The following is a 20681-nucleotide window of genomic DNA, read 5'->3' as shown; positions in this document are numbered from 1 at the left end:
GTTGCTAAGAATATTTCCAAGTCTTGTCACATTTTATTCCTTGCCCGTCAATATTTTCCACTACATGTTTTACGTCAACTGTACCTCTCATTTGTGCAGTGTCATCTAATTTATTGTGCCGCTTCTTGGGGTACTGCATTCCCAACATATCTGGATCGTCTGTTCAAGCTTCAGAAGAGAGCTATAAGATTAATTACTTGTTCTGGCAGTAGAACTTCCTGTATGGAGTTTTTTAACTCTTTGAATATTCTCCCACTGCCTGATCTTATTCGAGAGCGTCGTGCCTTACTTGTAGAGTCAGTTGTAAAGAATAACGTTCCTTTTAATAACAACATATTTCAAAAATGTCCAAGAGGTAACCGAAGCGTCATGTCGAATGACTTTATGTTATATCGGCCAAAAAATGTGTATGGTACGAGATTGACAGTGTGTTTTGGGCCGCGACTCTGGAACTCTTTGCCTCTTGAGGTTAAAAACAGCCAGTCATTCCGCAACATGCTACGACGATACCTTATGGACACTTCAGCCTATTTGAACCCTGGAATGTAACTGTTTGCATTATTTATCTCACCTGTTTTTCTGTTCCATTTACCCCGCGGGGCATGAGCCTGTACTAGCGAAAGCTATTGGAAACGCCCCACGGTTTTTCTTGTTTCTTGTTTCCTAGTGATGACAAATACGTGTGTTTTGAATAAACATTGTCTTTGTATGCATGTATCCCTGGAGTCCTCAAAATAGACTTCATTGTAAAAGGATTATACTTTGTCACGGTATCAATGGTCTTTTTTTAAAGAAAAGAAAAAAGGAAAACAAAAAGCTGGAGGTGGGGCGGTGGAACCGAAACGCAAAACCGAAACGGAAACGTAACGGAAATGAAAGCAACAATGGTGGTAACTGGTTCAAAGAGAAATAAGGGCCAGTAACGGAGGTTGTAACGGAAACGAAAAAGATTCCGTTACCTTTCCCTGCGTACTAATTCCAGTCTACCAAGTTGGTGGCGCTGTTGTAGCATCTGACGTCATTTGAATTGTTTGTAAGCAATGAGAGGTCAGGACATTTCCTCATAGTCCTATAGGACTAACCGCTTACGCCAGATTCCCTCTATGTGTGAAAAAAAGAACTTCCTACCTTTTATAACGAGCGCCACCTACTGTACGTGACTGTAAATAAAACTGACTTTTCCGAAGAGTCCCAATAATCGTATTAGCGCAGCTTTCAGTAAAACAAGCATTTGTGTTCGGAGTTTATGACATTCTTCATGTTTTCAGGCCTGCGCAAAAAATCTGCTCCCCGCTGACCAGGACGAGATGATGGTATTGGTAACATTCCTCAAAGACTTCGTTACCGGATGAGAAATAAAAAGTTGCATCCTACACCTTGTATACTAATCGACTTTTCTATGGAATAAGCGAGATGAAAATCTCAATATCGGGAAATGCCACATCATTGAATAGCACATTCTTCTAGACCACGCTTTCTCGCGCGGCTTTAGTTTGAGACCACGATCAGACACACGATCCTCTAACTTACTTCGTCCCTCCAATCAACTTGCTGCCATTAAAGCACAAGAAAACCAACAGAATATATTTTAGCTCGCCTACTTTCATTTGCACATTACTGCATCACGGCGCGCTGCAATACTTTTCACTGTCACTTTTTAGCGTTGTAGCTGCGCAGGTGCACGGGAGCACGCTTCTGTCAGTGTTCTATGGGTTCCCCAGCAACGACTGTGTTCCCAAATACGTGGCGTATAACGCACGATGAACAATAGACCTTGTATTGCCAACGTTACAAAAGTAAGCGCCACCTGGGGCACGCAAGGGGTCATGGGAACTCGGAGTCCCTTAGAGCCAGGTCCCCCAAGGTCGCCATTTTCCCATGTATTTGGTCCTATCCCGATGCGTGCAATGCCGGAGGCCGCCGTTAGATACCCCATTGTTACCAGACGTTGGCTTGCGTTTGATTGCAGCGCGCTAAAGAACCAGTTGAAGCACAATCCAAGCCAGGCCAAGTCACCGATAGAGAAGTGGACGACTGCGCCTGCGGCGCCTGGTACGACAGGTACGCTATGTGATGCACGCAGCCGTGCACTAGATCCTTCCGATCGCTGAACACGTTTAAAAACGGGACCAAAAAGTGAAACACGACACAGAAAGTTGTTATACGCGTTTTATTTGACAATATAAGGACTAGATTCATTCGCAGAAACAACAAAAACATTTTGCCGCTAAACTTAGCGCGCTGAAGTGATCCGGAACGGCAACAGTGCGGTATCTAGTAGCGGCCTTCTTCGTTGCACGCTTTTCTGAGGTGAGTTTGGGGGACCTGCTTAGAGCATTACGAGACGGCCACAGGCGGAGGTAGAAGACCAACAATATTCCCGGTGTGCGCAGCGGTAGCATCCGCCGGGGTAAACCATAATCGAAGCAGACGACGAAGCAGTGTCGCCTAGAGTCACTAAATAAGCTACGCTTCAGAGTATCGACACTGAGCCGCCATGTTGTTTCGGATGACCTCCAGCGCCATCCATTTAGCGCTCTTTGAAGTGTTGTCTTCTTCCACTACTGAACTTCACCTTCTTCTATTTCTACTCCCAAAATAGAGGTGGGGCTGGAGGTCATCCGAAACAACATGGCGGCTCAGTGTCGATACTCTGAAGCGTAGCTTATTTAGTGACTCTAGTGTCGCCCAAACGTCCCATGCTGCTTTGCGCCGCGCGCTTGGTGGCGCGCGCATCTTTTTAAAATCGTCTATTGTGCCAAGTACGCCGCACAATATTGTTACGAGAAGGAGGATGAGGTACCGAGGAGAAGGGCACCGACACTGACACAATAGAGCGAACTGAGGTTCCGTATCGGGACCACTCGTTTTTAAAAATTTGTGAAAGCGTTAGGCAGGTAAATATTGCATAGAAGTGGAAGAAGGACATATACTGAATCTAAAAATGTAAGAATTATAACATTATGTGGACTACAGGTTTTTGTTTTTGTTTTTTTTATGTGCATTTCAAAAACCCCACCTCATTCACTTTTAGCGCAGGAGAAACACGGGAATGCTAAGCCTCACGGACTCGAAACTTGCATCTTGCAAGAGGTATAGGGTCGTTGAATTGGGCTAAATCACCTCACTTTAGTGAGGTCTGCTGTGAGGCAGAACATGAAATAGAGGATTTTGGAGATGGAATGCAGAGTTGCCACTCGAGTGCAAGGAAGAGCTGCCCTCGCAAGTGCGTCAGCAGTTTCATTGGCGGGAATGCCAGTGATATCGTGAACCCAGGACACTAAAATCTCGTGGATGAAGGCAGGGTGGGGCAAGGCAGGGGGGGCCAGGGTGGGGCAAGAAAAGCATAGCCAACGATGCTCGGATGCTAAGGGATATGCTCGTAAAAATCAGGGCCGCGTTCTAGATTCGAAATTAGGGAAAGGTAGTCCGTAAAATGGTATATCCAGCAGCAACAGCATGACACAGCCTGAAGGGCAAATAGAATTGCAAGTAGTTCAGCGAAGTAGGTTGGTACGTAAGTAGAAGAGCAAAGAGGTCTACTAGTGCGTATGCCAAAGGGCGGAATGAATATTCCAATACCTGCTTTTTCATGTTGGGTTCCCATAGCACAATGTGGTGTTCCCACAGCACAGTCACGTTGCACATAGCACATGAGGGGTCTTCATGAATGTGATTACCTCTTCTTCGGCTCTGATGGTGGCTCTGACATTTAATATAGGTGTTTATTCGAAGAGAAATACACACGAAACGTTAGCCAAACTAGTATTTGACTGCCTATTCCATTGAGAGAAAAAGCAAAAAAGAATAAAAACGCAAGAACAAAATGCTGAATATATTCTGCCAAACGCGTTTAAATACAGCAGGTTTACAGGACCATCACGTGGCAAAGCACGTGGCCACCTCCATAGGACGTGATGGTTTGTCGTGTAAAGCTATCGTTTTAAAAATGCGCGGTTCATCAGTGGTTTATCCCGAATTCAGGGACTATTCATGAGACCTTGTCCCCCGGGAAGAGGATAGCCAGTTTTAGTTGCATTCGACTGAAGAGGTATGCCATATAGGGCTGAATAATGTGGCCAAAGAAGAAGAAAACTGTACATCTCAGGCGGCAGAGTTAGAGTGGTGGTGGTGGTGATAGGGCTTGCCGTTGTCGGCCTCACGTATGTGGGCAACGTCACGACTCACGCCCTGGGGGAATGTGCGTCCTGGGCCGACTTCTAAGGGAACTGTGCCGACATATGTCTGAAAGCGTCTGAGGAAAACCCAGGAAAAACCCCAGACAGCACAGCCGGCACCGGGATTCGAACCCGGGTACCTCCCAGACTGGGTACCTCCCAGAGTTGGAGTACCTTTCACAGTCCAGTGAGAGGTGTGACGTATCTGCTTCCACAGCGCAAATGGAACACAGTCGGTGCATCTTGAACAAAAGCGACGGGGTTCCTGAAATATTTTAGACGTAAGTGGTGATAGATCCCTGCGACGTAAACATCATGCCGATTCCATCGTTGTCATGCCACGAATGCAGGAATGTGCAGTATTTAAATATATCGTAATTAAACTATTATTTAAATTATAAATACATGTATTCGTATTTTGTATTTAGATACATACTTGAAAAATGTATTTGCAATTATATTTAAATACCATTTTTTCGTATTTATTTTTGTAAATACTCTATAAATACTCCTAAATACGCAAGGTACTGACTCATATCTTATAGTTACCCTGCATTTGACGTTTCGGTATAAGAAGCACAAAACAGAGTTTGGAGCGCAGTTGTATACTATGTTTTCGCAAAGGACGCACATGCGACAAACCATTTTAGATGGTCGGTTTTTGACTGTTGTTGAGGAAAGCTGTCGGGACTACCCGGCTACCTTGTTCCATCTTCGTCAAATCTAATAGAAGTCTTTCCTTATCGGCACCTATGGAGAGGTGTTCTCCTTTGCAAATCTGATTCTACAATCGAACAGGACATACCTAGAAACTGCAGTCTTCGAGAAACTTCTGATATTAAAATCGCCATGATAAATAACAAATCAATGGTATTGTTCACTGTTGAGTTGTTGTTACGATCATTATTATTTCCGGATGACATCTTCCGCACAGTATTCTTGGTAGTTGTTATGGTATTCAAATACTGTATTTATATTTCGTGTTTAAATACTCAAATTGAAAATTATTTATGCAGAAAATTACTTACCTCTTTCGACAGAGTATTTTGTATTTATATTTAAATACTCAAAAAATGTATTTATGCCCATCCCTACACGAATGTCGCGGGATAAATGTCATGCCATCGTTTGTCAGGACGCAAGACGCAGAAATAAACGCACCTTGCGCGGAACAATCTTGCGTGTGCACGCATCACTATCCTTGCATGTTCTCCATAAAAGCGGCAAATGTGAACACGGGGTCCTACGTTCACAACACTGAAAATAAAAGAAGAACAGAAACAGCCGCGTGTACAAATAACACTCTGTCATTTCGTAACACGGAGCTGTAAACAAGGACAACGTGCGTTCCTGGAAAGCGTTTAGTACATATCAAATAGGCCGACTATATTTGTTTAGGTGGTCATCAGTCACAAACTTCTTGACTCAACTCTCACGTGGGCATCGTTGTGCCGGCGCTTCTCGAACTCAAACCCCTATTCAGTGCGTACGGAACTGCTGTACTCTGTGCTGTGAACCGCTGTAAGCCAAGTACTTCAAACAGCATGGCAGCTCTGCTAGCAGCGTTAGCGACGGTGATTTTGCTGTGGGTGCAGAGTACCTCTGGTGTTGATTGGTGTGCAGGCAAGATGCGTAAGTAAATTGGGCCTAACGTTTCTTCTTGGGTACTTTTTTGTTTGTTATTGATGTTGAGGGAGGTCTCGGTGGTGGTGGTAGTGGTGGTGGTTTCTAGCGCTGGGCCGTACCGATGAAGTGATTCATGCACATATGACAGAATTCGATTTGTTATCCACATTGAAAGTGACATCTATAGCCTCAGGCGTATTTTGCAAACTCACGTTACGTTTTACGTGGAGCTTTAGTTGTAGGCTCCAGGTTGTCCCGATAATATAAACGATACTGACATGCCCACACGGAATTAAGATATTCGTTTAGTAGTGAATATAGTATTTTATTGAAGGCCAAATTTTTCTTTGTGCTTTATACGTCAAGGTACTAGCAACGGGAATTCAGGTGTCCGCTTACGTTTCAGCGGAAGGCTGATATGGTTGTCTTTGTTTGCACAACAGATCCTATGAAGAAGGCAAGGGGCGCCAGGGTTGCAACGTCGTTCATAATGGCTTGCAAGAATGAATTAATCAATCTGAACATAAAGGCAGACATAATATATCGTGTAAGATATGACAACTTGTTTTTCTCGACTGTTCAACATATGGCGCAAACGACTTTTGATACCGTAACAGTCGTCACAAACACTTGCTGGACGTGCTTTGATTTCGTGCCTTACAGAACCTTCCAGCGATGTGTCACATGATGCGGTTGTGTTACGGGTACGCGGACCCTTTTAAGAATGTGAGTATGAGTACGCACGAGAGTACCACATACAATGAGATAATTGAATGTGTCTGCGTGCCTTGCCACAAGTGCCAAAAATAAAATATTTGTTTACGGACACTAAAATAAATAGTGAAAAGTAAAGAAAAGACATTTCTTTTGACGATGATGATGATGATGATCGTGCTTACCACCGCAGAACCGTTCGTGAAACAAACAAGAAGGCCCTCGGTTCCGTGAAGCACATCGGTAACTTCACGTCTGTCCTTTCTCTTGAACTAGAGGAAGAGTTGGCCACGTACATCTATGAAATGGGGAGCTAATTCTTTGGGTTTACGAGGCTCTGAAGTTCGGAGACTAGCGTATGAGCTCGCAGAAAGGAATATGATACAGCATCCGTTTAACGTGAGCACCGGCGCTGAGTGAGTTCCTGCGCTGGCACCGATGAAACTGGCGATGATGTTGTGTGCGACTTTTGTGTCCGACTTTTGTAGTTCATATTAACGGCTTGTTATGTCTCAGCTGTGTCTGCTTTGTTTGCGGTACGATGTAGTGTTGCTCACAGTACACGGGCGGTTTTCAAAGCGTATAAACGAAGCAATACTTTGTACTTATCAATTTCATGAGTACCTTACGTGGACTCTCCCCATTCGGCCCCGTACCATTGTTCCGTTTAGCCCGATTGGGGTAGGCAAAATGGGACGTTTGTTATACCCCTATAGTAAATGCATTGAATATGCCGTCCGGGATTGTTCTGGCTGCCGTGCAATCATCACCATATAGCAGAGGGATAAATGCGTGCACTGAAGTAAAGACTCCACCAGTTTCTCCTTCATTTCCGTAGTGACAACTTTTACCGTTTTCCCCTTATGTACCTCATTTTGCCCCATCTTCCCCTAGCGATGAAAGTTCAATTGACACCGATAATGTGAATGACAAAGAGGAAAATGTGACCTACTTCTCGCAGGCTATGCTTGTGCAACACCTCCTCTAAAAATGAATGCCTGTCAGATACATAAGTACGTACGTATTTGGGGATGTATGCGTGTACGTGTGAGAGAACACGGAGAAAGCGTTTAAAATCGGTTCGAGAGAAGGACGTAAGATACACGAGACCTACTGCCACAGACCTATTGCACAGCTCGGTATGAGATGCTCCCAGGATATGGCAGCGAAGATAGACAGACGGAGATAGGTTGTAATGAGTGCAGAGGAGCAGGAAGTGTTGGGCCGTTTCATCCTGGCCACAGTGGGAGCATACAGGGGACACAGAGCGCCCACCACGGTGGAGGTAAAAATTTACGGGTAACACAAGGCATCGGGCTCGCGTAAACTAACTTCTGTCAGTTTACTGGTTATGATAGCATTGATCATCATCGTCGTCGTTATCATCGCTCTCAGGTGATAAGGTTATACTTCATCCTGCACACTGTTGATTTTCACACGATACCTGGGGCCCTATGGGCCTGTTCCTCTGGGCCACGTGGCGCGAGTGAGCACCAACGTCAGCGCCCCAAATTATGCAACACTCGGTAGTTTAGCAGACGACGCGGCACTTTCAAATACACGGTCTCGAGTTGCTCCCACTTTTCAAGAAGCACCGCTTTTTCTGTGGATTTCCTACAGGTTTTGTAGCTTTCCTCGGCGCCACACCGTTTGAAACATGCAAAACACGCTGATGAAACTACCTACTGTTGGGATCCGTGGCCGTTTGGGCCCGAAATGGCGCTGTGCAAACTTCACTGCAACAGCCCTATTCTGATCCGTGTCGGTAGCGCGAACGTGTCGTTCGGGAGCGAGCGGACGTGGTATATGACGCAACGTAACGCTAGCGATGAGAATTTGGTATTCCCTGCGCTCCAAACGCGTCGTCCGTAAACAACGGTGTCGCTCACGGGAACGACAGCCTCGACCTTGTCGTTATGATGGGCCGTACTGTCGTTAAGAGGAGCGAGAGCTGTCAAGATGGCTGCAAGTTACTTTGCGTGGCTCCTATCGACAGGGCCACGGTTGGCGCCGGTGTTTAGATCGGGCGACAACGCGTCTTTATCAAATGAGACGTCTTTCGTGAAACTGCTTCACCGCGGAGGCTATACCTCACTATCATCCATGTCCAGATTCTCAGCACGATACACAAGGGTGTTTCATAAAAACGATTAAAAAAAACGAGCGCAAGGGGACAATGAAAGGGAAAAAAAAGACAATACAAACGCAGCACTGACTGCCAACCAAAGACTTTTATTTGCAAAGCATCCCCGCTTATAATACAAAAATACCCTCTCCCTTCCTTCTCGTTGTCCCCTTGCACTGTTCTTTTTTTATCGTTTTTAGAACGGATCACCAACCCGCCCGGATTTTAACTTGATTACACAAAGCTCTGCATAAAGCTTACATTGGTCCGCTTGCCAACTGTCCTGACAGCTCATTAGCCGGCGATTTAATACCGCGACTAATTCTGCCCACTCCCTTTGCCTGTCTAATTGCGTGAAGGCTGCCAGCAAAATGCCCGTCAATAAATTGCGGTGCTCGATCATGAACTGCAACACCGTTTCATATTATTCGTGCGTTGAACAAGAAGCGCGAGACTTCTTCTCCATCGTCAAAGCACCGTCGTCTGCTTCCAAAACAAGGGGCATTCCGCGTGATTCTCCACCTGCTGCGCTATTGGGTGAGAGCCCAGCGTCTCGTTCTCAGACGTCTTAACGTCTAACGACAGTCAACAAACCAAGCGCTTTGTCGCTAAAAGCGACGTGGGAATACCAAAACTGGAAGGTGTCGCTCCTGATGCTCGTAATCGCCTTCTACCGATACCCCTCTATCGACACTACGCTGGCGCTCGCCCACGGCTCGGAATAGGGCTCCAGACTGCGTGGTACATCCAATAGAACTATTTATCGTTTTCTTTAGGCTACTCTACAAGAGCTGCGAGAAGAATTCTGGGTCTGTTTGGAGAAATACCTCAAGTTATTGGAGATCCTTTTTCCGGTACGGAGAACCTCGCAGTTCTAAACGAGAACTCTCTTTGAGACAAACACCGCAGCAAATAACCTGCTAGGGTTGTCTTTCATTCATTCGATGACAACGTCCTTGCACGAATCCCAAGGTAACGTTTCATAGACACGTGACTTTTAAGTGCGGCGACATTCGTTTAAAGGCACGCTGGCTTCCGTTCCAGTCGATTTCGAAACTATACTGCCATTTTATTCCTCGTGGACCATCGATCACAGTATTGAAAACCCCACGCGAAATAGAGGCATTGTTTGACTGTTAAGCGATGGAATACATGAAAAGAGCAGATTCCGGATGATGACAGTATGCCGGAATTCGCTCTCTGCGAAAACGAGAAAACGTCACTCGCTAAGAACCAATGAGGGCACGGCCTTGAGAAAAGGAATGCAGCGGCCGTGCGGGCGTTTCATAGAATTACGTGGCTTCCCCCGTCGGGACGGCGCCTTTCTCCTCTGGACTCCGCCCTCTCACTCCTCCGCTTAGGGAGTGACGTCACGCCTCTACAGCTTCGGAATCAGCGCGGATGTTAGAACTTCGTTTGTTTAAAATCTAAGCACATTTCGGTCGAAAAAATTAGCTAGGTACATTGTCGGTCGATGCCGAACATAGTCATATCGGTTTCGTAGATGGGTCTCTGGATGCGATCGTCCCTTTAACGCACTTTGGAAGCATCGGTGAAGGCGTGTCGCGTCAGTTTGGTTGTAGCCAGAAGCAGAGAGGGGCGCCCTGGTCCCCTCGTGCACCGCGTCGCCTGTGCTGAAAAGAAACGCTGCGACGGGCGCGCTCGCTCAGTAGCCTCGTTTTCATGAACACGACACAAGCGCATCGAATCGAGACGAAACGGGACAGAAAGCGTTTACACGGAGACCGGGGCTCAAATTTTCGTTACTTCGTACCGCGCGATAAGGGGGGGGGGTGACGTTAGGGGGAGGGGGGGCTTCGCTGTGATTCGTCACGATCGAGCTCTCGTACAATGACCAGTCGCGCCATTTCTTTGAGATTCCAGCTTACCGGAACAGTTTTCACGTGCCGTGACGTGACGATTGGAACGCGCCCACTTCGAATAATAACGATATCGAACAGTATGTTCAGTTCAGCATCGGGCCCGCAGCCGTGTCATATTGGAAAGTTGGAGGCGCAGTTCTGTAAATATGGTGCCGCTACCGGTGCTACGTGTGGTGAATAGGCCCGTTCAGCTCACGGTGAGCTGCCCCACACCTGGTGTGGGAAGCATGGTGGGAAACATTGAGGCGTAAGCGCAAACGAGGGTTTAGAGCGTGGTTTTACTGCCTGGATGTCATGGGCTGCCAGGGACGTCGCTACCGCAGGGACCGGCTACCGCAGAGGTTCATTGGATCCGCGTCCGATGGATGGCTGCACCGACGGAGGACGACCGGAAGATGCGATAGCTGGAGTGGACTGTGTAGTGGACTGTGCTGTGGACACTGGACTGTGGACTGTGTAGTGGAGGTTGAAGTCTGCACCGCATGTCCACGCATACTTCAAAATGAACTCCGCTGTAGAGCCTTGCTGCTCCTGTCTGTGTAGACTAGCCCGTATACATCCAAAACGGGGTGTGGCTGGGAACTCCGGAATATCGCCATTTTGTCAACCTGATTGGCAGTAGCAGGCGACGCAACTGAGCCGCAGCGAACGTCCCCCCCCCCCCACCCCCTCACGCACAGACAGACACACTTCACATAATCCTCCCTTCATTCCTCTATACGTGCATCTTGCACTATCCGGATGCGTATGCACCATCTCGATTCGATACACATCTGTTTAGAGGGGTTGAATACGATACGCTCTCCTATAGCGAATCGACCCGTTTCCATGGGCGAATTCGATTCGACAACTGGATTCGATATGCTTGTGTCGTATTCAAGTTAACGCGGCTAGTGTCTGCGCAGTGCTTTTCTCCGTGATGTCGTTCACGCCGTATGGGCACGGACCCCGAAGAGTTAACAGCGTAGGAGGCATGCTGCGGGGCATATATATAGTATAGCTGCAATGTAGTATAGCCATCGTGAACTAGAGTAAAGCGCTCACAGATATGCCGTCATTCCTACACGCGTTGGCCAAAGATGAGGAATGTAAGTGGCGTTCTGCCGAGAACGCCAGGAACAGGCGTACCACAAACCGTGCCAGCATTACTCTCGGCCAGATGTTTAGAAATGTGCACCGAAGAGTACTATACTCGCGACACGGTTGTCTGAAATCGCCCTGCAGTAATGCTGCAGTCTATATTTCCTTGATTCCCATCGAATACGTACTTCCAATATTGTATTTAAAGGTGGACCATATGCTGCACGTGTTTCTCGCTCGAAATAAATTATCTTGCAGCGCCTCGAGATTTGAGATGGGATAAACCACGGGGAGCTGTGTTCAGACAACCGTGTCGCAAGCAGTACATGGCTCACAGGAAATGAACGCGTTTGCGGGTGACATCCATTTTCTGCGCGAGGCCCCTGATAACTGTGAGCAATTCATTCCTTTGCCAGCTGCAATGCTATCGCATTTCGCACGCGTTTGGCAGTGAGCCATAGAGTACAATGACTTTTTCCTTCGTGACACTTTTAATTCAGGCATTTCTATTTTCAGGGAGTGTTAGCCGAAGGCAGATTCATTGCGGAAGATGTTGTGAAGTCTTTTGGGGTAAGCCAAATGTACGCAGAATGCAAACTGGACCACCAATCGTGTCACGTAAACTGCGCAAACTTCATAGTAGGATAGTTCATGTAGTCGTTCAAGAACACTTGTACTTCCCGCGGAAATTGAGCGCTAATATTACGTGAGTCTGACGCAGTCATTTAATAACAAACATGATGGCACTTAAACGAAGCCGCAAGAGAGCGTCTCGTATCGGCTACCCCAGCAGCTCATCACGACTAGCCCGCCATATGGCGACCATGCTGCACGTGCACAGAATGGTGGCGCACACCTAGATCGAGCGTCAAATCATGCTTCGCGACGAAAATGCCTGTATTTTCAACACGGTTGGACGAAAGCGAGCTGGGAACCTACCTCTGGCGAGTGGCCTTCGGGTGGTTCACGGGTCGCTTCTTTGTAATAGGTACACCCAAGTGAGTCCGCGTTCTAAGACACCTTTTCTCAGCATGCTCCGCATTCCAAGTACATCACGGAAATAAAAGGCTCCCACCCAAGCGCTGCTTTGTCTCAAAAGTGAATGTGGTTTGTTAGTACGACAGAGTTCGCTAAAGCTTTGTGGAGAAACGCCACGTGTACTCCGAGAGATGCCCGAATTCCTCGGGTCACAAACATGAAAGAGACCCGTAGCCATCTATAGAGAAGGCGCAGAAACTGGAGCGGAACAAGGTCATACACGTAATAATATGTAAGAAGCTATATCAAATTATTCGCAGATAAACTGCTACACTTTAATGTGACCTTCTTGCTACTTGTTAATTTGTTTGTTCTACTATTCAAGGAAAGGTAACAGAAACGGAAACGGTATTATACCGGAAATATAGCAGGTAACGGTATCAGAAACGGAAACGGATATCGCACAGTTATAATACCTGAAACGGAAACGACAATAATTTCCGGTAATAATTCGGGTACCGCATGACCCGAATTATTGCAATTCTTCACCATATCATGTAGATAAATTTATGGAATAAACTTCAATGAAGCAAACTAAAATTAACTGAAAAACGAAAACGAAAACTAAAATGAACTATCAAACTCGAGCATATAAGTAAGTAGTATACAGTAAACAGAAGATTCATAGTTCCCCTACGCTTATGGTGACCTGGAAGTTGCAAGCGTGAGTAACATTCCTGGAAGCCATGTTCATATTAGCTGTTCACAGAAATCACGTACCTATATATGTGTGGTTTGAATAAACGTTGTCTTTGTATGCATGTATCCCTGGCGTCCTCAAAATAGACTTCATTGTAAAAGGATTAAGTTTTGTCACGATGTCAATGGTCTTTTTTTAAAGAAAAGAAAAAAGGAAAACAAAAAGCTGGAGGTGGGGCGGTGGAACCGAAACTCAAAACCGAAACGGAAACGTAACGGAAATTAAAGCAACAATGGTGGTAACTGATTCAAAGAGAAATAAGGGGGCCAGTAACAGAGGTTGTAACGGAAACGAAAGAGATTCCGTTACCTTTCCCTGCGTACTAATTCCAGTCTACCAAGTTGGTGGCGCTGTTGTAGCATCTGACGTCATTTGTCTGTTAGCAATGAGAGGTCAGGGCATTTCCTCATAGTCCTATAGGACTAACCGCTTACGCCAGATTCCCTCTATGTGTGAAAAAAAGAACTTCCGACTTTTTATAAAAAGTCGGCGCCACCTACTGTACGTGGCTGTAAATAAAACTGACTTTTCCGAACAGTCCCAATAATCGTATTAGCGCAGCTTTCAGAAAACAAGCATTTGTGTTCGGAGTTTATGACATTCTTCATGTTTTCAGGCCTGCGCAAAAAATCTGCTCCCCGCTGACCAGGACGAGATGCTGGTATTGGTAACATTCCTCAAAGACTTCGTTACCGGATGAGAAATAAAAAGTTGCATCCTACACCTTGTATACTAATCGACTTTTCTATGGAATAAGCGAGATGAAAATCTCAATATCGGTAAATGCCACATTATTGCATAGCACATTCTTCTAGACCACGCTTTCTCTCGCGGCTTTAGTTCGAGACCACGATCAGACACGCGATCCTCTGACTTACTTCGTTCCTCCAATCAACTTGCTGCCATTAAAGCAGAAAGAAAACCAACAGAATACCTCTTAGCTCGCCTACTTTCATTTGCACATTGCTGCATCACGGCGCGCTGCAATACGTAGATCGAAGCTGACTTCCCAAAATCCGTTGGTCTTGTATGTGTATAAAGCTTTTTCAAAGCCTCACCACACATCGGTAATACACAGCTGTAATGGAGGCATGGCTAGCTCCAGGGTAAGTATCGTTTGCTCAGCTGTCTAGCTGCCTCAGCTTTTTATAGGCACGGCCGCGTCATTGTAGGTTTCTGTACACGATAATAGAGTGTTCAATGTTACAGTATGCTTGTGAATGTTCTCGTTGTGATAATATTGTAGGCTGTAACGTATCCGATTCTAGTGTCGCATATCATTTCACTTTCCACTGAGCGTTGTGCAGAGCGGTTTTTTTTTTGTCTTTTACAGGTTATTATAAAAAGCTGTGAAAGCAGCACAGTTGTCGTTCTTTCAGTTCATTTATACGACCCTCTCGAAGATGGTACATAGCTGCTCCAATACGACTACTTGCCCAAAATGTGTTAGTTAATTTCTTCATTAGTTGATTTTAGCCAAAAGTGAGAGGCAGAATGGGAGACAATCCTCGTTAAAAAACCATTAAATGTTTACATACCGTATTTTATTGCGTGTTAGCCGCACTGAAGATGGGACGCAAGTCACTGTTTTCCCCCATTTGGGAAAACTTGTGGCGCATAAGCCGCACAGTCAGAGAAGCCGCGGCTTGCAAGTACGTCGGAATGATGTCAGAGTGAATGCAACGGGATAGGCACACATACGGTACACAACTTGAACTTGGCCAAACCTTTATTTGCGCAAATCAAGGAATTCTCAACACTCACAGATGTGCGTTTCATTCGACGTCGTCCTGCTCTGAAAGCGACGAGTACTTTTCACTGTCAATTTTTAGCGTTGTAGCTGCGCAGGTGCACGGGAGTACGCTTTTGTCAGTGTTCTATGAGTTCCCCAGCAACGACTGTGCTCCCAAATACGTACCGTATAACGCACAATGAACAATAGACCTTGTATTGCCAACAGTACAAAAGTAAGCGTAAAAGTAACCTGGGGCACGCAAGGGGTCATGGGAACTTGGAGTCCCTTAGAGCATTACGAGACGGCCACAGGCGGAGGTAGAAGAACAACAATATTCCCGGTGTGCGCAGCGGTAGCATCCGCCGGGGTAAACCATAGCTGGCCGAACTCACTCATGAGGGCCCTCATGAGTGCCCCTCACCCTCACCTCACGCCTTTGAGGTGAGGGTGAGTGAGGGCAAGCCCGCGACCAGGCCATCCGTGAGTGCACTCATGAGGTTCTTACCCTCATGAGGTTTCCTGTGAGTGCACTCATGAGTTCTTACCTTCACGAAGTCTCATGTGAGTGCACTCATGAGGTTTTGCCCCTCATAAGACCTCCTGTGAGTGCACTCATGAGGTCTGAGGGGCGCTAGGTCTGTGTGAGGGAAGTTACTGGGTGAGGCCTGAGGGGTGTGAGGTCATTATGAGAGCATTCAGAAATGAGGTCAAATGACGCTTACGAGACGCGGGCAAATTATGAAGGCACTAGTGATATGGTTCCAGCGACCCAGCTACACGCAGTGTGCACTTTAAAGGGCTGGTGTGTCCGTTTTTAGCAATTTCGTCTACGTCGCTCTGGGAACACAGCCACGCGTCCTGAGCTGACTGATTACTTGGTGATATGGTTCCAGCGAGCCAACTACTGCAGGGTGCACATTACAGGGCTGATGTGCACGTGCTTAGCAATTTAGTCTACGTCGCGCACAGCCCAGTGTCCTGGGCAAAGCTCAGGAGGCTTTGCTGTGTTCCCAGCGCGGCGTAGACGAAATTGCTAAAATCGGGCACACCAGCCCTTTCAAGTGCACCCTGCCGGTAGTTGGGTCGCTGGAACCATATCACGACGTAATCAGTCAGCTCAGGACGCTTCGCTGTGTTCCCAGCGCGACGTAAACGAAATTGCTAAAAACCGGCACACCAGCCCTTTAAAGTGCACACAGCCGGTAGTTGGGTCGCTGGAACTGGAACAATGTCACCAAGTAATCAGTCAGCTCAGGACGCTTTGCTGTGTTCCCAGCGCGACGTAGACGAAATTTCTAAATACGTGCACACCATCCCTTTAAAGTGCACAGCCGGTAGTTGTGTCGCTGGAATCATGTCATCAATGCCTTTATAATTTGCGCAGGTCTGGTATGCGTCATTTGACCTCATTTCTGAATCCCCCTTATGCTGACCTCACACCCCTCAGGCCTCACCAGTGACTTCACTCACGCTGACCTGGCTCCCCTCACACCTCATGAGTGCACTCACAGGACGTCTCATGAGGGGCACAACCTCGTGAGTGCACTCACGGGAGATCTTATGAGGGTGAGGCCCCCATGGGTGAGGGCTTGCGTTTGCGAGTGCCGTGGGGGCGAGTGCGAGTGAGGGCATGTGCCCGTGAGAGCCGTGAGGGTGAGGGCGAGTGAGGGCATGTGCCCATGAGGGCCGTGAGGGTGAGGGCGAGTGAGGGCATGTGCTCGTGAGGGCGGTGAGGGTGAGGGCGAGTGAGGGCATGTGCCTGTGAGGGCCGTGAGGGTGAGGGCGAGTGAGGGCATGTGCTTCTGAGGGCGGTGAGGGTGAGGGCGAGTGAGGTTTCACTAAAATGCCCACCTATGGTGCCAAGTACGCCGCACAATATTGTTACGAGAAGGAGGATGAGGTACCGAGCAGAAGGGCACTATTCATTCTAGCCCGCCATAAGGGCACGGACACTTCTTCGACTTCTTCGATACAGAACGAACTGAGGTTCCGTATCGGGACCACTCGTTTTTTTAAATTTGTGAAAGCGTTTTGCAGGTAAATGTTGCATAGAAGTGGAAGAAGGACATATACTGAACCTAAAAATGTAAGAATTATAAAATTATGTGGACTACAGGTTTTTTTTTTTTTTTTTATAAGCATTTCAAAAACCCCACCTGATTCACTTTTAGCGCAGGAGAAACACGGGAATGCTAAGCCTCACGGACTCAAAACTTGCATCTTGCAAGAGGTATAGGGTCGTTGAATTGGGCTAAATCACCTCACTTTAGTGAGGTCTGCTGTGAGGCAGAACATGAAATAGAGGATTTTGGAGATGGAATGCAGAGTTGCCACTCGAGTGCAAGGAAGAGCTGCCCTCGCAAGTGCGTCAGCAGTTTCATTGGCGGGAATGCCAGTGATATATCGTGAACCCAGGACACTAAAATCTCGTGGATGAAGGCAGGGTGGGCTAGGGTGGGGCAAGAAAAGCATAGCCAACGATGCTCGGATGCTAAGGGATATGCTCGTAAAAATCAGGGCCGCGTTCTAGATTCGAAATTAGGGAAAGGTTGTCCGTAAAATGGTATATCCAGCAGCAAGAGGATGATACAGCCTGAAGGGCAAATAGAATTGCAAGTAGTTCAGCAAAGTAGGTTGGTACGTAAGTAGAATAGCAAAGAGGTCTACTAGTGCGTATGCCAAAGTGCGGAATGAATATTCCAATACCTGCTTTTTCATGTTGGGTTCCCATAGCACATGGCACAATGTTGTTCCCACAGCACATTCACGTTCCACATAGCACATGCGGGGGCTTCATGTATGTGATTACTTCTTCTTCCGCTCTGATGGTGGCTCTGACATTTAATATAGGTGTTTATTCGAAGAGAAATACACATGAAACGATAGCCAAACTCGTATTTGACTGCCTATTCCATTGAGAGAAAAAGCAAAAAAGAATAAATACACAAGAACAAAACGCTGAATATATTCTGCCAAACGCGTTTAAATACAGCAGGTTTACAGGACCATCACGTGGCATAGCACGTGGCCACCTCCATAGGACGTGATGGTTTGTCATGTAAAGCTATCGCTTTAAAAATGCGCGATTCATCAGTGGTTTATCCCGAATTCAGGGACTATTCATGAGATCTTGTCCCCCGGGAAGAGGATAGCCAGTTTTAGTTGCATTCGACTGAAGAGGTATGCCGTATAGGGCCGAATAATGTCGCCAAAGAAGAAGAAAACTGTGCACCTCAGGCGGCAGAGTTGGAGTACCTTTCACAGTTCAATGAGAGATGTGCCATATCTGCTTCCACATCGCAAATGGAACACAGTCGGTGCATCTTGAACAAAGGTGACGGGGTTCCTGAAATATTTTAGACGTAAGTGGTGATAGATCCCTGCGACGTAAACATCATGCCGATGCCATCGTTGTCATGCCACGAATGCAGGGATATGCAGTATTTAAATATATCGTAATTAAAGTATTATTTAAATTATAAATACATCTATTCGTATTTTGTATTTAGATACATACTTGAAAAATATATTTACAATTATATTTAAATACCATTTTTCCGCATTTATTTTTGTAAATACTCTATAAATACTCCTAAATACGCAAGGTACCGACTCATATCTTATAGTTACCCCGCATTTGGCGTTTCGGTATAAGAAGCATAAAACAGAGTTTGGAGCGCAGTTGTATACTCTGTTTTCGCAAAGGACGCACATGCGACAAACCATTTTAGATGGTCGGTTTTTGACTGTTGTTGAGGAAAGCTGTCGGGACTACCCGACTACCTTGTTGCATCTTCGTCAAATGTAATAGAAGTCTTTCCTTATCGGCACCTATGGAGAGGTGTTCTCCTTTGCAAATCTGATTCTACAATCGAACAGGACATACCTAGAAACTGCAGTCTTCGAGAAACTTCTGATATTAAAATGGCCATGACAAATAACAAATAAATGGTATTGTTCACTGTTGAGTTGTTGTTACGATCATTATTATTTCCGGATGACATCTTCCGCACAGTATTCTTGGTAGTTGTTACGGAGTGTTCGGACGTGTGTTCTCTTGGCTCTTGATCTTTGGATACATTTTCGTGGTCGCCCCGGACGTTGTCGTCATCTGAGTGACGCCTTCTACCGGGGCAGCAATGTCAGATCGCACGCCGTCGAAAGACTGGGCTTTTAATGTGTCTGTCCCTGCTGGGACGTCTGTAGATGACATCGTCGATGCAAGTGAGGCGGTCGCCGGAGAAGCCACCGTTTTCAGCGTACAACACCTGGGAGAAACGTCCTTCCAGGTGGTAGTCTACTCAGCTAGCGCCATGAAGAAGGTTCATGCGGCTGGCAGTATTAAGGTTGGGAATGAAAGTGTAGAAATCTTCCCCGTGGGTCCCAGAGTCGTCCAGGGTGTCGAACCGAAACGTTTTTCGTTCCGGTTTTCGTTCCGGTTACATCATAAACGATCCGGCACAGGTTCTGCTCCGGAGCAAAAAAATAACGGTTCATACCGGTTTTTAACCGGTTCCGCTTCTGCTGGGAATATTCATCCCCACAAAAAAAATCAATGTTACAAAATGTAAACCCGTTTATTCCGCATACATTCTACTTAATATTAATAGACAGCTGTGAAATTGGTAGCTCCTGGTTCCTGTAGGTTACTGTCTGTTCAAATAGGCTTTCTCCTTTCTTGAAGAGCATGCTACAAACGGACTTGTTTGTCGTGATGTCATACGTAAAGTACTTTCTTGCTGGATTGGACCGATCGCGTCCCATCCGAATGTCTGTTGCTACTGTCTATCCAGCAAGCACCACCGCACGAGTAGGAGGCAAATCGAGGAACACCTTCACTCACATAGGCGCTCGACGGCTCCGTTTTATTTTCTTCGTGTCCTGTCCACAAAAGAGCTGCCACTTGCACGGGCTTGCCCTCGCGTATACGTAAATGTATTCGACTTAGCTGCACTCCAACAAGGGACGCGTTGCGCGACATTACCGATAAAGAAGCCGTTATGCAGCCCCCTTGAGTCGCTGTTTCGTTGAGGAGAGTTTGCGGGGATCAAATTAAAACGCACACTACGGCACATTGCTAGAGAATCACATGTACCTCTAAGTCTGTGTGCGTGCGCGAACGATAAACCATTACAAAGGGAGCCTAAGGGTCATAGTATACCGACATACATTCCACCGTAACCGTAACCCTCGTATAGTATCCATGACATGACTTCAGAGCACACGACGTCTGTTTCATTCGCCTATCCGTAGTCCAAACCGGCGAAGTTTTTTCTTGGACCGAAAACCGTTAAATATATTTTTCGGTTTCCCTCCTGAGCGAAAAAAACTTATACGGTTTCGATTCCGTTCCGGTTCGCACCAAAATAGCGGTATTTTCGGTTTTCGGTTCCGGTTTTCGGTTCGCTCCGACACCCTGGAGTCGTCAACGTCATCTGTCGATATCTTCCATTTTTAATCCAAATGAATGTCTTCGTAGCGCCCTTCATTCCCATGGCAGGGTCCTGGATATTTCTTATTGTCGGTACAAGGGTAGGCCAACAGTGAGGAATGGGGACAGAGTGGTGAAAATCGAGATGTCCGTGAACAACCCGGTTCCTAA

At 46.5% G+C, this 20681-nt stretch overlaps 1 long non-coding RNA gene across 1 annotated transcript in view; it reads right to left on the bottom strand.

Annotated features, from left to right (window-relative positions):
• LOC135397065 (uncharacterized) overlaps window positions 1-20681 on the bottom strand; it is a 167435-nt gene that overhangs the window by 102349 nt on the left and 44405 nt on the right. The window lies entirely within an intron of this gene.

Source organism: Ornithodoros turicata, chromosome 6 (genome assembly GCF_037126465.1).
Source record: "Ornithodoros turicata isolate Travis chromosome 6, ASM3712646v1, whole genome shotgun sequence".
NCBI classification, from domain to species: domain Eukaryota; kingdom Metazoa; phylum Arthropoda; class Arachnida; order Ixodida; family Argasidae; genus Ornithodoros; species Ornithodoros turicata.
Note: the sequence above shows the minus strand (reverse complement) of the source record. Positions and strands in the feature narration are given on the sequence as shown.